Genomic DNA, 22,244 nt, shown 5'->3' on the forward strand with positions numbered 1-22,244 from the left:
ACATACATATATCCAAAGTTATTAACTACGCGTTAAGTCGGCTCTAGAGTGGGCGTGTATGCGTGACACATTATTGCCTTAGCTGATTTAACTACTTATTTTCTTGCTTACATACGTTTCGCTTAGCGTTCTGTGTGATGTATTTAGTTCGACAGGTAGAGCAATACTGAAGTGGCTAACGAAATGCTAGTGGAACTATAAAGAAAATGTTGCAGCCGAAGTGCGCTCACTGGAGCGCGAAAAGAGAGCGCCATGTGTCATTCGAGAAGGAACGCTGCGGCGAGAGCCAATACTTGGGCTTGCTCGGCCAGACCAACAAAGCATTGAACAACCAGCAGGCCCACATCAGTTCCAACCGCCACCACCATCTGCTTGCCTGTGCCTGTTTGCTGAGTACAGTGTGCGACAAATGATGGCACACTAACAGTAAACAAATGCACATTTTTTATATGATGATAAGGGGAGCAACACCGTCAAGGAAAACAGGTAATAAAAAATCAACAGAACTCTTTAGCAACTTCAAACATGCACTTTATTGCACTACAAGATGGCGCTATATTACTCATCCAATTTTGTTTTGAAAAACTTTTTTACTTAATAAAAATAAAATGATTTTGAGTAATGGAAATCTTTATCTTTACGCGCTCCATTGCTTAACTGCTCGTATGCTGCAGTTGACTAGTTCACAAGTTTTAAATATGATTGAAATACGATGCCAATGAAAAAATTATAAATTTTTGATAGCATGTTCAATTTTGCGCCACCCCTTAGAATTCAATAAGCTATGCAATTGTATACCAAAAATCTTTCCAGAAATACTAATATAATTAAAAGCCATAGATGGAATTATGGTGAAAAGAATGTGGAATTTTTCTAATTTTTGTACAAAATTCTAAAATTGGATTTACATGCCTTTTATCTTAGACAATCGGCTATACTTTTATTTATTTATTATTATACAGGTTATATTATTTAGTCTACGAAAACCAATTTTTTACAGACTAATTACAACGAAAAATAGAATAATTATAGAATATGATTGAAATACCTAAAAAATAGAGATGAAACATCTAGTTGGATAGAGCCCCAGACTGCATTAAACTCACTTCAAGGTGGAACAAGTGGAGGATTACGCAAAAGCAAATAGGAACATGCAGCAAAAAAAGTCAAAACTGGCTCAAATGGGCTATAGTTTTGTCGCGTAGTGTATGTACGTGCGCACATTCGTGTATCGCAAAGATACATAACTATAGAGTAAACACAAAATTCTTACATTATAGCACTCTGCCACGACAGTTGGCCAGCTAGTGAGCTGCTACTACAGGCAAGCAATCAGCTGACTCTCACTCTCCCGTCCTCACGTAAAAGAGTGCGCACTCCTACTCTCTCTCTCTCTCTAACTTCACATCTCTAATGCCTCGACGTTGCGAATTCTGTGCAAAAATTTTCCACTCGGTTTTACGTTTCGCTGTCATAGGCCGTCATCAGTTGTGTTGCATCGTCTTCGTGCGTTTTCTTGTGTTTGGCTAAATGAAAATTTTTCCATCTCACAATGAGTCAAACGGTGCACGTTCATGTGTTTGTGCATAGCTATGACAGTTTTCCTCTCGTATTCGCATTTTGGCTGTGTAAAGTGGAAGCAGAAGTGGAAACACTGGCAAGCATGCATTCTACGTCATTTCGAGAACATTCGTTAGGGCTTTGGGTGGATTAAATTGGCTTAAATGGGATGGTTGTGTGGCTTTTAGTTAAATTTTGATAGTGTTTGTTGAAAATTTAAGTATTTAGGATGGGATTTAAGATGTTTGAGGAATTTTGATGCTTTGCGCTTATTTTTAGGCACTAGTGCGGGTATTCGAATTGAAATATTTATAAAAAGCCAACTATTTTTAAAATGATTGGGCTAAGTTCCATCGAGTCGGAAAGTCAAATAATTTCCTTTTGGAAACTACAAGCTGAGAATCGTGTGTCGAGTGCCTGATATGTAAGTATATCGACAGTAGGTGCTAGACTCTATTACCGCTGTGAACATGAAAATCAGTATGTAAATCTCCGAGCGCATTTCTGCCAATCTATCCAATTTTGCGACAATATCAAGACATACATCACAAATTAAAGGAAAAGCTCGCCAAACACATTTCAAGGGTATATGCGCAAGTCTATTATTATCACACATATCTTGTTCTTCTTCTGGATCCACGCGATAACCGCCTAAGCGATTTTGGCTGAGTTCAATAAATCTCGGCACTCGTTTCCTCCTCGCGCTGACTGATGGACGTTGAACACACCAAGTGAAGCCAAATCTTTCTCAACTTGAACTTTCCAACTTAAGGAAGGCCTTCATTCCTCTTCCTCCGCTACCACCAATAGGTACGGGATCGAATACAGTCTGGGCTGGCGTGTTTGTATTCATTCGTACGAAAGGCAGCCGATGATGCTTTATTCAGCATGTCTTCGTCCCGGTAAAGCTTATACAGGTCATTGACCCATCTTTTGCGATATTCGACGTCGCAAATGAGCAAAGGTCCATATATCTCCCTTGGTATCTTTCTCTTGAATACTGAAAAGGCCGACTCATACTTCTGACGAAAATTGTATCATTCTGCGAAGGCTGTAAGCTTCATTATTGAGGTTCCCCATGTACACAGAATTTGCGTTAACTCCTCTAGATTAACTTCGTGCAGACAGTTGCGTTTTAGACTATAGCGAGTCTTTCCGTGTGGATACTAAAGCTCATAAATAGAGTAACAAGGCTCCCGCCGTTGAATCCGAGTCCATAAGTCTTTCATCACGCCAATGTGCATGCTTTTGATAAAAAAGGTTTTGAAAGAGAACAGTTTTGAGAAGTTTTGCTGCGTTGTATATCACAGCAAATGGAAAAATATGCCAGGATATACCCTAACTATTCGCAAGTAGTAGTCTGGGCGATCACTCTGGCTGCAATAACTTCCCAAGTAGTAGAGTAGGCACTCAATACATAAGCACTTGTTAACTTCCTGCATCTGATGCGACACCACTTTCTCTAATTTAAAAAAAATTCTATTTTTATTTCGACTTCCATATTATGTACATTCCACGGTCGTTTTGCTGTTGGAAACCCTTGAAAAATATTACCCATTTTGGTTTATCGGAAATAATAAGTCTCGATTTTTATGAATCATATCCCCACTGCGTTAAAACTTTATGGAATTAAGACTGATAAGTGGAAACTTAAAGTAATCACATTAACGAAAATCCCAATTTCCAAGTGCCCCCTTTAAAATTGACAAGCGATAAGAGGTCTGGGGTGCGAAGAATCTTACTGACTGTCTGTATCAGGTTATTGATAATTAATTAGTTTACTATACCTACAGGCAAAGGCTGATAACCGAGTTGTTACACCACTCTACGAAACTCATAAGACTAAGGAGCGACCTTTAACGGGCTATTGGCACACAAAGCCATAAAAGTATAAAATATTTCAATGTGGCGAAAAATTGCGCTTTATGTAGTTTTTTGCGTAGACTGGCCTTGCTTTCTCTAGCAGAGCTCTCACCCACAAAAAACAGCTTTCGTACCTACTATTTGCTACTCGTTGCTGGTACATACATATGCACACTAGTGGCGATTCTCATGAACTGGCAATCGAATAAAGTCAAAATAGCGACATTACTTCATAAATAATGATTTTGTGTTAGATGATCGATAATTCAGTTGAATTTTTGTTTCAGAAGTGTTTAGTATTTTGCATTGACGCGCTTTCTATGACTAACAAGCGTATGGAATTTATTTGAAAGAAGAAGGGAATTAAAATTAACAGGTGAAATGAAAGAAATGGTGAATTAAAAATAATATAATAAATTTTATTAATAATAAATATGTATGCTTTATTGAAGTAAAAATAAATAATAAATTAATTATATAGGCAATAAAAAAAAGGTTAGCCTCAACTGTAAAGTTTTTTTTTTAGATTTTTTTACTTTAATGTTTCTTAGCATAATAATATCTAAAATTTTTCGTTGTGAACAATTTTTTAAACTATTTTTGACTCAATTTATTGTAAAACTTTAAATGCACAAGTGTGTAGTTAAATTTAATATTATTATTTTGAAAATTGTTACATTTAAGTTTACATTATATAAACAATAATCGGTTTCGAATTTTATAGCTTCCAATAGTGATATATTTTAAAATACTAAAAAGTCTTACAGTCTACAGCTATATTTTAAAATAATCTATACTATAAAGGTGAATGTCTGTACGTTGTCCGCGCATCACTACGAAACGACAACACCAAATGACGTAAAAATTTGTATATGTTCATATTTTCACCCAATGAAGGTTATAGGCATGTTTTTATGATGGAACTCCCTTCCCACAGCCCCCAGACCGCGTCACCACTCTCATTCGTTACTAATAATCGAATTTTTGCTTAAATTTAATCTAAAAAATCTAAGTTTTTCCTATTTTCCACTATTTAGAGCACACTCTAGACTTCATAATCCGCATAAGTTGTTCAACTATGACCCAAATGTAAAGTTCAGAAACGGTTTGAGATAGAAAATTAATAAAAATAATTTTGCTTGATATTTTTCTGATTGATTGTTTTGATTTTATTCAACGAGGCATAGCAACGAATGCCGGGTATTGTAATATTATGGTTATTATAATAATAAAAAAATATTTTCTATGAAATTATTCTTTGTAATTCTTTTATATACATATCCTAAATCCCTCAAAACTACTGCTACGCGAGCGCTGCCGCAGGTTAAAGCTAGTATATACATATACATATATATATATATATAGATAATTGGCGCGTACACTCTTTTTGGGTGTTTGGCCGGGCGCCACCTCTTATTTGTGGTGTGCGTCGTGATGTTGTTCCACAAATGGAGGGATCTACAGTTTCAAGCCGTCTCCGAACGGGAAATTATGAGAAACTTTTTCATGACAGAAATACACTCGGAGGTTTGCCATTGCCTACCAAAGGGCGACCGCTATTAGAAAAACCTTTTTCTTTATTTTTTTAAATAATATATAACTTGGGGGGAAAAGAAATCCACTATTTTTGCGTAAAAATTTGGCGCAAGTGGTTTAAAACTTTTCTTTATTCATAAATGTCTGATCGGAATCGACGAAACCAAAATTACAAGTAATTAGCTGTTACAGTATCAGCACCATAAACACCATTCACAATTTCAGCGGCATGAATTCCACTTTGTGAAAGAAAAACTGTAAAATGTACCGAATTTTCTTTTTGTTCATTTCCATTGTTAACGATTTTTTTAGTGTGAAATGTAACCTTGACAACGAATATCAATTTCAAAGTTTTTGATAAATACTTTACGAGATGTCAATCACTACAGCCATCTACCGAGACAATAATATATTTCTTTCTTTTTCCCCAAACTAAAATCAAACGCTTTTTACTCGAAACCATATTTTCTAAACCGGTGTTACAGGCGATTATTAAGGCATTTAGAAAAAAAATTTAAATCGTTTTTCTTTCATACAATTTTCTTTTCTTTTTTTAAAACTGCTGCCGTTTTACGAAAAATCAACATTTTACAATAATATTTTTATTGTTTATATAAAATTATTATATATTCCTTTTTTCTTTTATCGTGAAACAACCGCCTAAACGATCTTGGCTGAGTTCATCGAAGTATGCCAGTCATTTCTTCCTCCTTTTTTTTAGCACCATTAATTTTGGCGGCCGCCGTAGCCGTATGGGTTGGTGCGTGACTACCATTCGGAGCTCAGATAGAACGAAGGTTTGAGTATCGGTGAAAGCCCAAAATGAAGAAAAAGTCTTTTCTAATAGCGGTCGCCCTTTGGAAGACAATGGCAAACCTCCGAGTGTATTTCTGTCATGAAAAAGCTCCTTATAAAAAAAAAACTATTTGCCGTTCGGAGTCGGCTTAAAACTGTAGGCCCCTCTATTTGTGTTACAACATCAAGACGCACACTACAAATAGGAGGAGAAGCTCGGCCAAACACCCAAAAAGGGTGTACATGCCAATTATACACACATACATTAATTTTGCCCAAACTGCATTTTCCTTAACAGAAAAGCAGGTGAGTTTATGCGACTTGCCACCAGTGTATCTGGCGAACGAGTGCCAATGCGAGTGATAACGAAAACTATGTTTGCATGGGTGTTTGTATGTGTGCGGCGACTAACTTCCTTCTTTGACTGGTGTGAAGGCCGAAAACTGAATTCGAAATAGAAACAAAGCGAGTACATATTATCAAGTGAGGGAGGGGGAGATAGACCTTCAAAAATCGAGTGTTTTTCGCTGAAACAATTTTTTCCTTACTATTTCGCATGTTTTGTTTATTTTTCAAAGTAACAAAGTGTATAAAAAAATATAGATTAGCAATAATAACAAATTTTAATGTTTGTCTACACTTTATGGCATAGTTACGCGCGTAGGCGCACATACGTTTGTATGCATGCACGCATGTGATGTGCGAATGTAGAAGGTTAGCTTTATTTTTTTAATCTAAAATATTTCTGAATTCGTTGAACTTGATTTGAAGGCTAACGGTTGTTTAGTTTAGTGAATTCTGTGCAGCATCGGAAGTTTATAAAACTGCCTAAATCTGTTTACAACAAACATTTTGCTTTACCGGTGCTTTTACGAGTAGCAGCTCTAATTTTGATCGAGCACCAACAATTCATACACAAAGGAAATTGGCCAACTCATTTTGCAATTGTCATCTAACAACCGGCAATCGCTTCAACTGCTGTACAAACTTCGCAATGAAGTTATTTGCATAAACATTTTGTTTAACAAAGAAAGAAAAACCGAAAAAATAACTATTTATACACCGCCGCTCTTACAGAAAAAGGAGTAAACTAACGACTTTCGCACAAAACCAAACGCAAACTGACTAAATGCAAATATATATACAAATGCAAAAGTTAAACAAAAGCAGCAAATAGAATAAAAAAAGTTTAACCAACAGAAAAATGATAAAGGGTGTTTTTTACAGATGATTTGTGGGGAAATCCGAATTTTCTTGATTGTCCGAAGGTTTATGATAAAAGTAAATTGGAAATGGTAAAAGGGGCAAGTGGATGCGATCTCATTATCTCATGCAATTCTCATTAAGTCCGGTGCCTACCTTGGCGAAAAATCAACATTAAGTAATAATATTATATTTTAATATAAAGACGAAACTGGGACTCTGGAGCATGCCAGGAGGTCCTATAGCTTAATTAGTGACAAAACTGACTCTGACGTCGAAATGTGAGCTCCGTAAATGAGTCTCACCCACAAAAACCTTCTAGTTGGAGACATCCTAATGCCCTTTTAAACTCGAAATGATTCAACTTAGCAGCAAATCACTATTTTTTGAAGGTCGATGAATCCAACAATGCGCTAAAAGTTGACACAAAAAGTCGAATAGCAGTAGGAAAACTTAATATCTAACGAATCTTAGCCAGCTGGAAGCTAGAAAGTATAATAAATTATTTTACTATGAAACCCACACTGCTGTGTGAAGTTTACACTTCAGCTTCCCGTGGGATTTTTCTCAACCTAAGCGCTCTTTAAAAAAAAGGTTGTGTTTTGTCTTGTCAACTTTGAACGGCAATTGGTTTTTTTGTAAGAAACTTTTTTATGACAGAAATGCAGTCGGTGGTTTGCCATTGCTTGGCGAGGAAAATGAATTTCGAAAAAGTCACCGTTTATGGCCTCTGCAGCGATCTTCAGATTCAAATTTAGCTATAATGGGTTGTCTGGGCATTGGAACCGAACGCGAATTATATACGCTCTGAAAAGCTAGATTATAAGAACTTTCGCTTAAAGCTAAAATAGGACTTTGTCTTATAGGATGGCATGTAAGAATATTGAGGATGAGGAAGAAATAATTTTGCACCACCTCGCAAAAGTATACTGCCTTAGAAAACATTTTACGCTAGCCACAATCAAGAACTTAACACTAAAGTAAAAGATTTTATCAGACTCACTACTCTCTTGGTGGATTTGGGCAGCTGCCACTTTTTTCCACAAATCTACATTCTCATACTCCACAATTTTTTGTACACTGACATCATCTATACTTGAAGGCCAGGCTAAACTAGGAGCCACATTATTTTTCATGTCGTTCGAAATATTCGCAATGAACTTCTTGCAGAGTGACAATTTTCATAAAATATTTGCATCACTTTTACGCGTTATTCAACTGAGTATCGCTCCATGGTTAAGTTTGCCAAAGAATGTAGAAAATTTTATCTGAAAACATATCACAAACAATTCCTGTCAAAGATCCGCAACATCATTGAATCACCCTTTGCATATACATACATATTTCATAAAAGTGTTGTTCAGAAAATTGTTAGTTTAGTAAATAGTCAGTCAACCCAGTATGCAAGCTTTCTCCCGCTCTCATGACGATAGGCTGCTATTTACAGATTTAATTGTGCTCTAGGAACAGTTAAAAAATTGAATCATTAAATTTTTGGTTAATTCTACTTTGTCAATACTAATTTAACCAGAAATGTTTTCTATCACCTAGCTAGAAGCCCAGGACAGACGAGAACAATTTTTGTGAACTCGACGTACCCACCTATTTTACTCTCTAATTAACTTTCCTTCCAGTGCTGCTAATGGTGACTTTGATTTGAATTTTGACTTCACCAATTTTGAAAAGGACCCCGTTTCTTACTGATTTATTTTTGGAGCTTCTAGAATTGTATAGAGGAATTGCTTCTTTCTCTTTAATATTATATATGAATATTATTATTTGAAAGTCCTGAAACCTTTACCTTACATTACACCAATACAAATCGGAATCTGGCATTAACTTTTAAGCTAAATACACACCAGGCAACCGTTGCAGCAACACGGCCATGTTGAAGCAACCGTTGCCTCGTGTGTAGCTGTGTTGCCAATTGATTTTCGTGTTGCTGCAACCGTTGCCTGAAATATCCAATAAATTTGATTTTTGGGATAGGTTGCTGCAACCGTTGCTTCGTGTGTATCATTGTTTACTGCTTTTACTCGTTCAGTTCGTTGAAAACAAGCGAAGAAGAAGGTTCGTGCGGAGTAAAATAAAGTGAAAAAGGAAAAAATGGCAATTGAAAATAATGAAAATTATGTTAGTTTTATTAACGAATATAAAAATTTGAGAGAGCTGTGGGATATAAGTAGTGAAAAATATAAAACTTCGTAGATGGCATCGCATGTCTCAATGACAATATTTCCAATAGCTTGTGGAGATACCGCCGTCGAAAATTTCAAGTCCGCAAAAGAGTTTCCTGTTGCAAGATACCGCAAAGTTATTGCTAGTCTAATTTCCGCTGATATTGCCTCTCTCATTATGGTATCTTGTTTCGTTATTTTGGCCTTTACGAAGTCCAACAATTTTCTAAACAGGGCTTCCTCCATCCTCATGTAATTTTTATAGTCCGCTGGCTCATTTTCCTTCAGTTCTTTCAGCAACCTCTCGTTCGAAAATTCGATTTTTTTTAAAAGCCAATTTTTGGACCAAATTTTCTTTCTCTTATTTTGTTGCATCTCTTCTTCCTCATTTTCGTACAAAATTTCGTCAATTATAATAAGAGAAGTAATTTTACGTATTTCGTCGATCACCTGCACCACAGTTATACACAATACTGAGATTGAAGCAACGGTCGCAACGTGTTTCTTAAACAAAGGCAACACGTTGCTTCAACGGTTGCCTCGTGTATATCTAGCTTTATATCTTCTATGGAAAATTCATTCGTATACTACATACATAGGTATATAGGTACAATAACCCAATCAATAAATGCCATATGTTTTGGCATAAAAATATTGTCTTGGACGCTCGAACTTGTTTAGAAAAAAAGAATTCAAATATGAGCTAGAAAAAATATACAAATACCCAAGTAGGAATGTACCGCACAGAGGCAGCGAGTCAATATGACGAGTGCAAAGCGGCAGCAGCAACTATAACGGCAATGGAACCGAGCGAAAATAAATAACGAACAAATAAAAACAACAAACAGTCAAATGGCAACAACTAAACACAACTAATGTGGCGGTGATACACTTCCAAATCGCGTTTGTTGTTGGCGCTTTTTGTTTTTCTTTTGCAACTCACTCTATGATAGAGTCAAAGTCCACACCAAACTAACAAAAACAACTGACCAACTGTGAGACATGTGCTGCGAACCGACATCGCGTGGTCTGTCAGACAGTCGGTCGTGCAGTTGGTTGTATGAGGCGGATAGACGAACTTTGCAAAATTAAAATTAAAATAAGTAAAATAAATTTGCAAACTGCGTAAATATGTAAGCGATGGTAACACTAAAGCCAATAGTTTGGTGATAAAAAAGTCAAACAGGGTCCACAAGAGAGATAGAGAGCGAGAGAGAGAGAGAGCATGAAAATATAAAGACTAGTGGCTGAGAAAAAGTTTGTGGAACAGCCAGCCAACTGCTGAGTAACGTAAATTAAAAATATGTGAGTGAGAGACATAAAATTTGAGCACACGAACAAAAGCAAATGAAATAGGCTCTGAGTGCGCGAGTACGTGCACGTAAGCGCCAGTGAGTTGGTCTCATCAGCAACAAAAGTCTCGTGCGGCGGCACGATGACGACAACGATGTTATTTACCTTCGCCACTTAAAGCGTTCAAGTGTTTATTTGCCAACAAAACAGTCGTTCGTGTATTTCTAACGAACGATTGCTGGCGTTTGATTGGCTGCCGAGAAGGGCTGGTGTGCAATTCGTGCATACTTCGGCCGCCACCGCGGTTGACAATAACAAATCAACACATTCAGAAACTAAAAGAGTATGAGGTAGTTATTTGGTGAGCGGAAGAGCGTCAATTGCGCTAACGATTGCTCAAATTTCCTTTATTTTGTTATTTTATAGTATTTTTATTTGTTTTGCAAGCGAGTAAACTGCATATGATTTATTGTCTAAAGCGCCGTCTTCAAGGCATTTGAAGTAATGCGCAAAGCGGGTAAACAGAAAGCAACAACAAAGAGCAAGATAAAGAAAACAAACCTGAGCAAATAGTGCGCATAGCAATAATGATAAGAGCGTTCGACGTGGCGATTAAACTTGAAATGCTGCTCCTGTTTTTTTGTGTTGTTTTTTGTTTTTTGTCAATAATGCAAAGCAATCAAATCAAGAATTGGTATCGTAATATTTAATAATTTATGGCAAGCAGAATGGACAACTACTCCATGAATGATTTTGCTTGCTTTGAAGTAGCTCGGCATTTGGCGCTTAAATCACAAATTTCCTCACTGTGCCTGATTAGATAAGGTGCACTATTGGCACATCAAAATACTGTAACACAAATTGGCGCACAAATTTTTATGAAAATAAATAAAACTCACAAAAAGCCACTACTCTGCTGATTAGCCGTAAATAATTCGCTATGACAATAATTTGCCAGCAAATGGATACTTAGAAAGCAAAACAGCAACAGCGCGGTTCGCTTTGTGGCCTTTTCGCAACTGTAACAAATGTCAACAAAAATGTCATTAGCAAACAGCAAATGTACCCATCACACAAAGCAGAACACACAAACACAGTTCTGCGCTCGTTTTGTTGCTTTCGAACTCATTAGCATTTCGCACTTCATCGGCGGCACGCATCATTAGTCGTGTTGGGCACTACCAGTCGGTAGACAATAGCAGCAACAGCATTGACGTGCGCTGGTCATCTTTCACCCAATTACACATTTCATTTCAATTCGATTAGCAGCGCCAGTGACAGCTACCGGATTCGTGGTGTTTTAGGCGGATATTGAATTTACGAAGTGCTCTACATACAATTTGAAGCAACAGGCTGAAGCTTAGAAACAGTTATACAAATACTGGTATGTACCTAAAAAACATGTGTATATTCTTTCATCTGTGGTTTATTTACATTCTATATTTATGCAGCGCAAACTATAATGACAGCCAACAAACGTCAACACCAGAATTAATGATGTCGAATGTGGGACGGTTGCTTGTCTATACGCAAGGGTGTGGACATCGCACCGCTGTTTTGCTTTGGTGCGCTGGTATGGCATGTGAAATATTAAATAATTAACCAAGTGTGTTAAAATAAAAGAATTATAGCCAAGTCATGACCGGATGCACTCACGTGGCAATGCTTAACAATTAATTACAAATGTCTCGAGATTAATGGAGTGGATACAGATAAATGAAATAAAAAGAAAAAACGAGTTTTGAAAACAGGTGAGTGAAATAATAAGTGAAAGGCAATGAATGTTTTCTAGGAGTGAGTTGTAGAGATCGGCAATGTTATTTTAAATTTTTGAAGAATTATGAAAAGCAAATAAGTTAATGATGGTCGTATGTCTGCCCGCTGGCGCTAAAACCACCAGATTTTGTGAAGAGTCTACTGCTTTCCGATGATAAAGCAGCAGAACTGTGGAGTCTCAAATACTTTACTTAGGATATCTGTTGGTGGAATTATGAAATTTTGGCAGCTCTACAATGATACAAATGAGTAAACCATGCATGTCTAACACTGCCGGCATAGAGGCAAGCCTTCAACGATATTCGCCTGTACGGCGTCCTATCGGAGACTAACTAACACACAAGGACAATGACCTTCCGATGCTGCGTGAGTCCCGTGTTACTACCCAAAAATTACTTTCTGGATAATGTGCTCCATACTCAACATATGTCCGACATGTGAAGGTACAGTGTATGATAGTATTCACCTATTTCACTCCGTTAGTATAATTTATCTGCTCCTTTAGTATAATTTTTCCTTTGGTTGGTACCTGTCCTGTCTCTACCCTGTCAAAACTTTTCGTTTTCCGAGCCGACGTCGATGACAACTAATGGATTCCTAGCTTTAAGCTGGATTTTGTAAGCTACTAAGACTACAACAATAGCAGCCCTTAAGAATGGATCAGGCAGTTATTATGGAAAAATCAGACGCTCCTAAAGCAAGTGAAGAATTTGAAGCCTGACCCATTTACTTTTAGAATGAATGATATTGAAAATGACTATAAAAAACTCAAGAGAACAGTCTTTAGCTAATTGGTCGTTCTCATAAGATTTTATGCCGCTAAAAGCGTGGATAAGTAGAAAAATATGTAATAAGCCACGAAAATCTAAAGGTGTTCTCTGGACATGAAATGGTCGATACGTACCATTGATATCTGTCGTATCTGTCATTACTAAACAACAGAAGTAAGCCTTCTTCGAAATGTGTATTGGCCAAGTACATATGAAAAACTTCTGAACTTGTATTCTGCTTTATTTTCAAAAATAGTAGAGTAAATGATTTTACAGTTAAGTAAATATCAACTCCAACAACTAGGCGGCAATTAGGGTCCTAGGCTCGTTGTTTATGTATTCGAGATTAGTCGCCTGCAACCGAATACTTCGATATTAGGTAAGGTTAAATGGCTGTCCTAGCTTGGAGCACACTTGGACAAATATTCAAAATTCGTCCGTTGTGATGCTATACAGGGGAGAGGAGAAGGGAAGGAAGAAGGAGCCTTGGGATTAGAGGAAGGTGGCCATGTATAGGGTTATTCAATAGGTGCGCTTCAACTTTTTTCCGATAGGGAGGGCGAACGACGCAATATTTTTTATTTTTCGCTTGTCATTTGTAAACTTCATTAGTATACATTTCATTATGGAACGCTACACACTTGAGCAACGATTGCAAATCGTGCAAATTGTTTATGAAAATAATCGTTCTGTTGCTGCTACTTTAAGAGCATTACGGCCATTTTACGGTCCATTTAACAAGCCGTCCCGTTTTGGGGTTATGTGAAGTTATTGGTCTACAGTAACAAGCCGGCGACGATTTGTGAGCTCAGAGCCAATATTGAACGCGAAATTGCTGGAATTTCGGCCGATTTATGCAAAAGAAATCGAATTTCATACTTAAATGCATATGTTCAAACTCGATAATAAAAAAAAATTAGTTAAAAAAGTCAAACCGTTTGTGTTTTATTCAAAAAAGTTCAAAAGATGAAGCGCTATATTTACGATAACGCCGACAGTAGCTGATTTATGTTCGTAATCAGCCGCAACAAGCTATTGATGAACTTCACCAGATTTGTGATACTTAGACCCGCTATATTCGCAGACGTAGCTAAAAAGTGAGAGCCCAGATGTCTAAATCTTTGCCAGACGAGAGCACGGAAGCTGAAAAGAAAGTGTTGAGATGATTCCATCTCGTCTTCAAGACAGCTTCTGCAGAACGGATCAAGTCTCACCGCATGAACACCTTCGATATTACGCTCATTTAGGTTCCGGTCACAGTGGCATAGGGGTAAAATACTGAGCTGGATCGACAGCGGTCCCTCGAGATGGTTACACCGCGAAATGCGAGGATTGGGGTTCCCTTGAGAACCTGTCATGAGCCACGCGTCAACTCAGCGAGCGCTGGGTTAATGCGCAGACGTGCAAAGCCGCGAAATCCTTCTAGCCAAGGGTAGATCGGGGTCGACCGAGGGGGCTTCTGAGGCTAACAAAGCTACAGCTCTCGAATTTGGTGGGTACCCTTACCGGGTATTGCCCGTTAGGTATCCATGTGGTAAGACTTGCAATTACTTCAAGTCCTTTCTGCAGAAACTGTTTGGAAGATGAAGTTGAATCATCTCAGCACCTTTTCCTCAGCTGCCTTTCGCTCGTCGGGCCAAAAACGTCAGGGCTCTCATTTTTTGCTACACCTGCGGACATAGCAGGTTTAAGCATTATACGCCTGGTGAATTGCATCATACCTATGGTTGTCATCCTCTAATCCAAAGCCTCTTCTTCCTTTTTCTCTCCTGTTAGGTTGTTTCATCCTCCGTTTTTCCTCTGTATGGCATCACAATGAAAATATTTTATTCTTTGACCAATTGGGGCCTCGGTTGGGCAGCCATTTATCCTAACTAACTAACCTAAATGGTTTGACGGTCAAAGCGTCGCTTATGTGATGAGCGTAGCTTTTGTATGCAAGCTATAAAATGAATGTAAATACTATTAATCCTCCATTTTTAAGAAAAGATTAATGCAGAGGGGCAGCTCGCCAGGGATGTAGGTATAACAGCTTTAGTACTTTTATTTTTATTGAAATAGTGTGGCACCGTAAAATCAAATAGGCTGGCACTTCAATCAGGATGACTTCTTTAATGCAATAAATATAATATAAAACGTGTCCAGAAATATAAAAATCTGGCTTCTATTTAAATAACCAAAAAATAAGATTAAGTAAGAAAACTTTCTGATGCTATCTAAATGTGTAGAAATTTATTACACTTCATAATTTCACCACAAAAAATATGTGTTCATCAACAAGCTTTCACATCAAGGATTGCCCTTGTTGAATGCATTCTTCTGACGACTTGCACTTTATCATAGCATTTACAACAATATTTCCAGCTAGTAAACTTTCTTTATGCACGAAAATCTATATTATCCAAGTCGATATCTTACTACTCAGAATGGAAGACAAATGGCATAAAAAAAAATCGCCAACATTTGTTGGACAAATGGACATGACAACAGCAGAAATGTCTTATCCCCCTCCCCATTGTCCAGCACCAAACGAATATGGTGCAGAGAAGGCAGCAAGCACAACGCAGCTAGGAAAACTCGGCACACTTCGACTACACGAATACAAGGGGAAAACGTTGCAAACGTGCTACGTAAGGTGGATGAACAGTAACTCATGCGATGGAGTACATTACAAAGTTGCAAGCGACAACTTTCAACCGCAATGCCAGTAGACTGAAGTAGAGTGTGTGACACCAGATGATGATGCTCCAATACCGAAAAATCCACTGATGACAGCTACGGCAACTTGGCAAGCATCTGTATCAACAGCAAAAACAACAACCACCATAAATGTTTGTTGTTTGTGGCATCAGTCGCTGTGTAAGCGCACTGACAAGTCCTACTCTGACAACCTGAGCACTTTGCACGTTTTACTGTTATAATTCCTGTCGAAAATCAAACCAACAGGCGAGCAACGAAACAAGCGACACATATCCAAAACACACACAAGCGCACACACGAATGGCTAGCACGGATAAGCGAATGAATGGATGAATGTGGCAGCAACGTACGAAGCGCATATGTTGAAGCAGGCGCAGCACTGGATCGCCTGTAGCTGGAGTTGAAGGCAAGACGAAGCGTGCTCAAAGCTAGAAAAACTTCGCTTTGCACTGAAGCGAGGCCCAGTTTTTAAACCAGGAAATGTAACAAAACTAAAGCAAATGGAAACGACGAAAAAGATAAGTGAAAGAACCAACCAAAGCCAACAAATTCGCGCAGTCTAACGAAAAAGGAGCAACTGCTGCATGGATTAGAAACAGCGTAGCAAACACGAAATGTTGAGCTCCAGCAATACGATTTTCCTACTATAGCAATGCGGCCAGCGCTCACGACCAACGGAACGTACATGCAGCAGCCAACGATGGAAAATGCATAGAGGGACGTTGAGTGTGCGAACGAAGCCGCAACGGGCTGACACATTTTTAATGGATTTCGGCGAATGGTATGGCATGAATTCGAGTAAAGTTCGGCAGCATACAACGGACAGCACAGCACAAGAAAACAAAACCAGTTCAACATTAGCGACAACACCGACGACACACACGGCAATGAGTAGCCGCTCACCGCATTACAGGGGCTACATCTGCGGCCAACGTGAGTCGTACGCGCGATATGTTGTTGCTGCATGCCACATGCAACACTGCGCTGGTAGCAGTAGATGAAGTGGACGTGCAAGCGAGCGCGAGTGGCCGCGGTGGGTGTGCGCGACGCCAAGTGATGCTCCACTTGGACGTTTGTGTTGGTAAGTTAAAGCATTTGTTGCGGCCTGGCAACAACCAGTGCTGCCCTTTTTTCGCAGTCGCAACCATGGCGCTGCAGTGGACTTTGCAGATCACTATCGGTGAAGCTCAGACCTGGTGCAATAAAAAGAAATACACTTCGAAAGGTGCAATAAAGGAGCAAACAATCGTCACGCATTCTATGTTGTGCAAGCACGCGTAGCCCACAAAGCATTCGGTAGCCGATTAGCGCATGTGGCACGTGCCGCACTGCGCCACTGCAATGCTGACCTAACTTGCACACTCGTGCTGCGCTGACGGCGCACGCACACAACTGTCGTCGTTTATTGGGCGGAAATAAAATTGCGATTTGGCGGCGAATAAGGGAAAGGAGGCTAATAAAAACTGTTATTAGTCAAGCAGCAAAAAAAAATACAAAAAATACAGTTACAAATAAAACGCATGCAAATTAACTTGCCAATTGACTACTAATTTGCTGCTCATCGACATCGTCTTCCCTTCAAGCGGAGTTAATTCGCCCGATGCGCTCAAACAATTCCGCAAATTAAATTTTAATGCTGCGCTGTTTTAATCGAAACTTGCAAGCAGCAATTAACAGTCTTCAAACGAGCATTAAAATCATTCAAGAACACCACTCAACTCGTTTCGATTTGCAATTTTAGTTTTACAACATGTTTCGCCGCTCATCCGCTCGCACACTTAGCGAAGTTGTGCGCAGTGCAACCTTTATTTTAATATTATTGCTGTTGTTTTTGCTCTTGTCAACGATACTTTAAACTTCGTAAAGGTTTTAGAGATTATCACTTAGCTGGTGTATAAGCATAACAGTAACTTTGAGGGACAACAACAATTGCAAGAAGACTAGCGAGGAGCGAAGTCACGTCTGCGAGTAATAACACCAAAAAAAGTGGAAGTGTGCACCAAAACTTTTTACATGCATACACACCGCACACAATCGCAGTGGCATCTTCGCAAATTTTACGGTTAAGCCAACGGTTATTTGTTCGACACTGTGTAAAGCGCACCGAACGATGTGAAAAATAATAACTGCCAGACAAATGCGAATAAGTGTGGCACAAAAGCGGAGACACATATGCATGTACAGACTGTCTAATAGATGTGTGACCGGTAAATCTCAAGCTTAGAGCTCCGTTGTAAAATATATCTACATTATAAAGGTGAATTTCTGTACGTTGTCCGCGCATCACTACAAAACGACAGCACCAGATGACGTAAAAATTTTTAAACATTCATATTTTCACCCAATGAAGGTTATAGGCATGTTTTTATGATGGAACTCTCTTTCCACAGCCCCCAGGCCGTGCCACCACTCTCATTCGTCACTAATAATCGAATAGTTGCTTAAATTTAATCTAAAAAAAGTTAGTTTTTCCTATTTTCCACTATTTAGAGCACACTCTAGACTTCATAATCCGCATAAGTTGTTCAACTATGACCCAAATGTAAAGTTCAGAAACGGTTTGAGATAGAAAATTAATAAAAATAATTTTGCTTGATATTTTTCTGATTGGTTGTTTTGATTTTATTCAACGAGGCATAGCAACGAATGCCGGGTATTCTAATATTATGGTTATTATAATAATAAAAAATTATTTTCTATGAAATTATTCTTTGTAATTCTTTTATATACATATCCTAAATCCCTCAAAACTACTCCTACGCTAGCGGGGCCGCGGGTTAAAGCTAGTATTAAATATAAATGCCGCTAAATAGGCGTATCTTTTTCGCAATGCGCGTTGTGCAATTTGTTGGTGCTGTGGGAAACTTAAAAAGCGTGCGCTGTTTTTAAAAAACGAATTCCCGCGCGTGAAAAAACGATTCGAAGAACTGCCTTGAAGGTCCAAAAATGTTCCGCGCATCTGTAGGAAAATATTTGAAGAAGTCGAAGACGTTCATAAATAAATGGGTGCAATGGTATTATTATTATTTCTTCCGTACTCCTTTACGAGCTTAAGGCCTCAACAAAAGTTTTCCAAGCATTTCTATTTCTAGCCATTTCTATTTCTAGTTTCAGTTCATTAAGGAGACAAGATACCTGTAAAATATCGAAAAAAAAAATTGTTTTCCATAAAACGTTAATATAACCCTTTAATAATAAGGCAAAACAATTTTAGAACGTAAATTTAAGTATTTCTTATATTATAGATCGTCAACCGTGACGACTCTATTCTTTGCGCTCGAGCGCTGGGAGAGGCATAGTTACGTAGTATTCAAACTTTAGACGCGTTTTTCTCAAAACTATATTTTTTGAAGTGGCGTGCACGATAACTCGAAAAGTTATTGACCGATCTCCCTGACATTTTCCACGAATCTTTTTTATGATATTAGTTTCTATGTGAATTTACAAATTTTTGAAAATTTTTCGAAAAAGTAGTAAAAAAATAGTAGGAAAACTCGCCCCAAAATTCATTTTTTTAAGTATTTTATTCCGATATTTTTTTTTCATTTTTGCTTAATTCATATAGAAATTATGATATTAATAAACAAAAAAAATTTTGCTTTTTTGTATTCAGGTCACTGACGCCGATGCTACAATGCCCGCTGATAGAGAAGTACCGCTGCGACGTTCCTGGAAGAATTGAGTGTACATCCGCCATTTTAAATGATTAAAATAAAAATATAAAAAAAAATTATATTATTTTAATGTATGAGTAAACTGTATGTCAATTTTTAAAAAAATATATTGACTTCTTCATTTTAAATAATTTTAAAGACAATCAGGTGGTATGCAGTGGACGAAAAATAACGTCGAAGTTGTGCGTAAATTTATAAAAAAAAGTTATCGATATTTTCATTGCCTTACGTGGGAAATTTAGATAATTTATGCCGTTACTCAATTCATCACATTTTGAGCAAGAATTTGGGTGTGACAAAGAGTTTTTAGGTAATCTTTGTCGCTTTTTTTCGATCTTTTGTATGAAAAAATTTGCATACAAGTTTGTCACACTGATTTTAATAATCAATGTCAGAGGAAACGTTACATTTATGAGCATCGCCCCTGTGTATGAAAAAATGTCGCTGTCATGTCACTACTTTGCCGTGAGTTACACACGAAATTTCACGCATATTTCACGGCAATACGAAGTGGATTATGACGTAATTTCACGTGAAACGCGAACTCAATGGGTTAAGGAAGACAAAAATTATCCAAACTAGCGCAAAAATAACGCAGAACGTAGTAACGTTTTTTAGTATATTCCTAAAACCCAGTGCCAAAACGCTGAATGGAAGCAAAGAGATGATCCGAAACCCCAAAAAATCGCGTTTAGAAAAGCCAAAAGGGAAGTAAATGTTGATATATTTTCTCGATTTCAAGGGAATTGTTCAGAAAAAATTACTTACAGTGGGCCAAAAGATGCATACTGTGTTCTATCTTGGTGCTATGGCGCATTTGCTGTCGCGTATGAGTTGTGTTTGACAAGAATTTACTGAAAATGGAATGCACGCTAATGCGGCAGCTCATAGTTTCACTTTAATAACAAACTCTTTGACAAAAATGGCATTCTCTCTATAAACTACTTCCCGCATTCTCATGATTAAGATTTAGCCCGGAGTAACTTCTTTTTGTTTGAAAAATTATATTTGACTATGAAAAGAAAGCCTTGGGCAGACACTCAAGACCTATAAAGGCCAGCGACCGCTACCCTGCGCAAGATTTCCAAAAACGAGTTAAATAACTCATTTGGTATGCTTCACGACTATGCAAAGCGGTGCATAAAGTAAGAAGTGAGTATTTTTGTATAAAATAAATCAACTTTGCCAGAAGCATTTATAGTTTACTTAATTTTGCAACAGTCCGAGAAATTTTGCGCCAAGTCATGCACAATTACTGATATTACAATCGGAAGGCACTAGCGACTATTGGCCGGTAGACAATTTTGAAATCATTAAATTGTGCAAAATTGCGCCAAAGAGAACGTAAAGCTTTAAAACTCTTGTGAAAATTGCGAGAAAAGTTCAAGCCAAAGCCCAAAAACTCACTCTACCTCTAGAGAATTATTTTTAGAGCAGAAAAATTTTATAAACTAAAACTGAAGTTATTGTGCCGCAAAATACCCATCTACTAAACAGGATGCGGCAGGATATGTTTGCTTTTCCTTTGTTGGCATTTCTTTCTTATTTTGCCATCTTCTAATCTAGTTTTGCTATATTTTTATTTTCTTCTTCAAAATGGAATTGCAACTCCATTACGGTCACTACACCTATAATAATCCCATATAAATAAGAGCGCTCCACACGACCTCACCTACGCTGAGCAAAACCTACAAGTTTACCAACAACTCTATATTTATGCACAGGCCCTCAACGTTTGCTGCTTTTTTGCGTTTGTTTCCGGTGAGTGCGCAATATTCTTTTGCACGTTCTTACAATATTTGTTTGCTTTCCTTTGCCCCGTTTTATTTGCCTGCCCGTTGCATCACTGGGGACGAGTAAAGTTGAATTGCTGTGTAGGGATTGCTTTTACCTTTGTTGTTATTGGTTTTTTTGTGAGTACGAATAGACTGTAGTGTTGCCAGAGTATAGGCGAGATATTAAGTTGAGTTTCGAGTGCTCGTGCAATCGAGCTGACACATGGGTAGGACCACCTATTGCGTCTTAAATAATCAAAATTAATGGACTTAACGTACGCATGTTGGCGCGTGTAAATTTTGTTTAAAGATGCCACTTACCAAAATGTTTGGAAATGAAAATGAGTTTAGCAAATGGCAATGCGCCATATATAACAGTTTTCAGAGTACTGCCAGAGTGAAATATTTGAGGATATAAATAACGGACATTTTCGGTACATACCTGCAAAGAGAAGAGAAAGAGGAGATATATTTTATGTGTGTACAAATGTATGTATGTATTTAATTAAATATAATCAGTTACTTGAAAAATAAGTGGTGGAAAGCGGAAAGAAAACTATTAGGCTAAAATGCAAGTTTAATTTTTTTTATTTTTTGATAGTATTTTGGCTTTCAAATGGATTTTACAAAACAACAATAACAATATGTAGGTTAATTTCGATCTTTCCAAACAAAAAAATATATATACACTCATATACATATATGTACATATATACGTATTTAAATATACAATGGCGTTCAAAATAATAGCAGCACGATATATTGCTGATTGTCGACTTTTTTTATTTTATAAAAAGATAGTCCAGTACAGATAGCGCAATAAAGTTAAAAACCGTATAACCGTATAACATTAAAAGCAAAAAAAAAATTTACAATTTCAGAATTTAAAAAAGAATTTGATTTAATTAAAATAAAAAAAAAAATTTAATTAAAAAAAATTCATGAATTAAAATTTAAATTTTAAAATTTTTTTTTTATTGAAACGTTATAAATATTTAAATACTTTTCGTTCTATTACATCTAGTTCACAACTATCAAGTAATATTATTTTATTAAATTCGACAGTATTTACAGGAAATACGTATATAACTGGAAGACAGCTGACAGAAATTTACATATATT

At 37.3% G+C, this 22,244-nt stretch overlaps 1 long non-coding RNA gene across 1 annotated transcript; it reads left to right on the forward strand.

The window, feature by feature from the left end:
• Positions 1 to 11,566: 11,566 nt before the first annotated feature.
• LOC129239653 (uncharacterized) lies at positions 11,567 to 19,367 on the forward strand. The gene is made up of 4 exons (XR_008581874.1): positions 11,567 to 11,811; positions 11,879 to 12,000; positions 12,059 to 12,178; positions 19,287 to 19,367. It is a non-coding gene; the product is annotated as an uncharacterized LOC129239653 (long non-coding RNA).
• The last annotated feature ends 2,877 nt before the right edge of the window (positions 19,368 to 22,244 follow it).

The sequence above is a fragment of the Anastrepha obliqua genome, chromosome 2, assembly GCF_027943255.1.
Source record: "Anastrepha obliqua isolate idAnaObli1 chromosome 2, idAnaObli1_1.0, whole genome shotgun sequence".
Taxonomy (NCBI): domain Eukaryota; kingdom Metazoa; phylum Arthropoda; class Insecta; order Diptera; family Tephritidae; genus Anastrepha; species Anastrepha obliqua.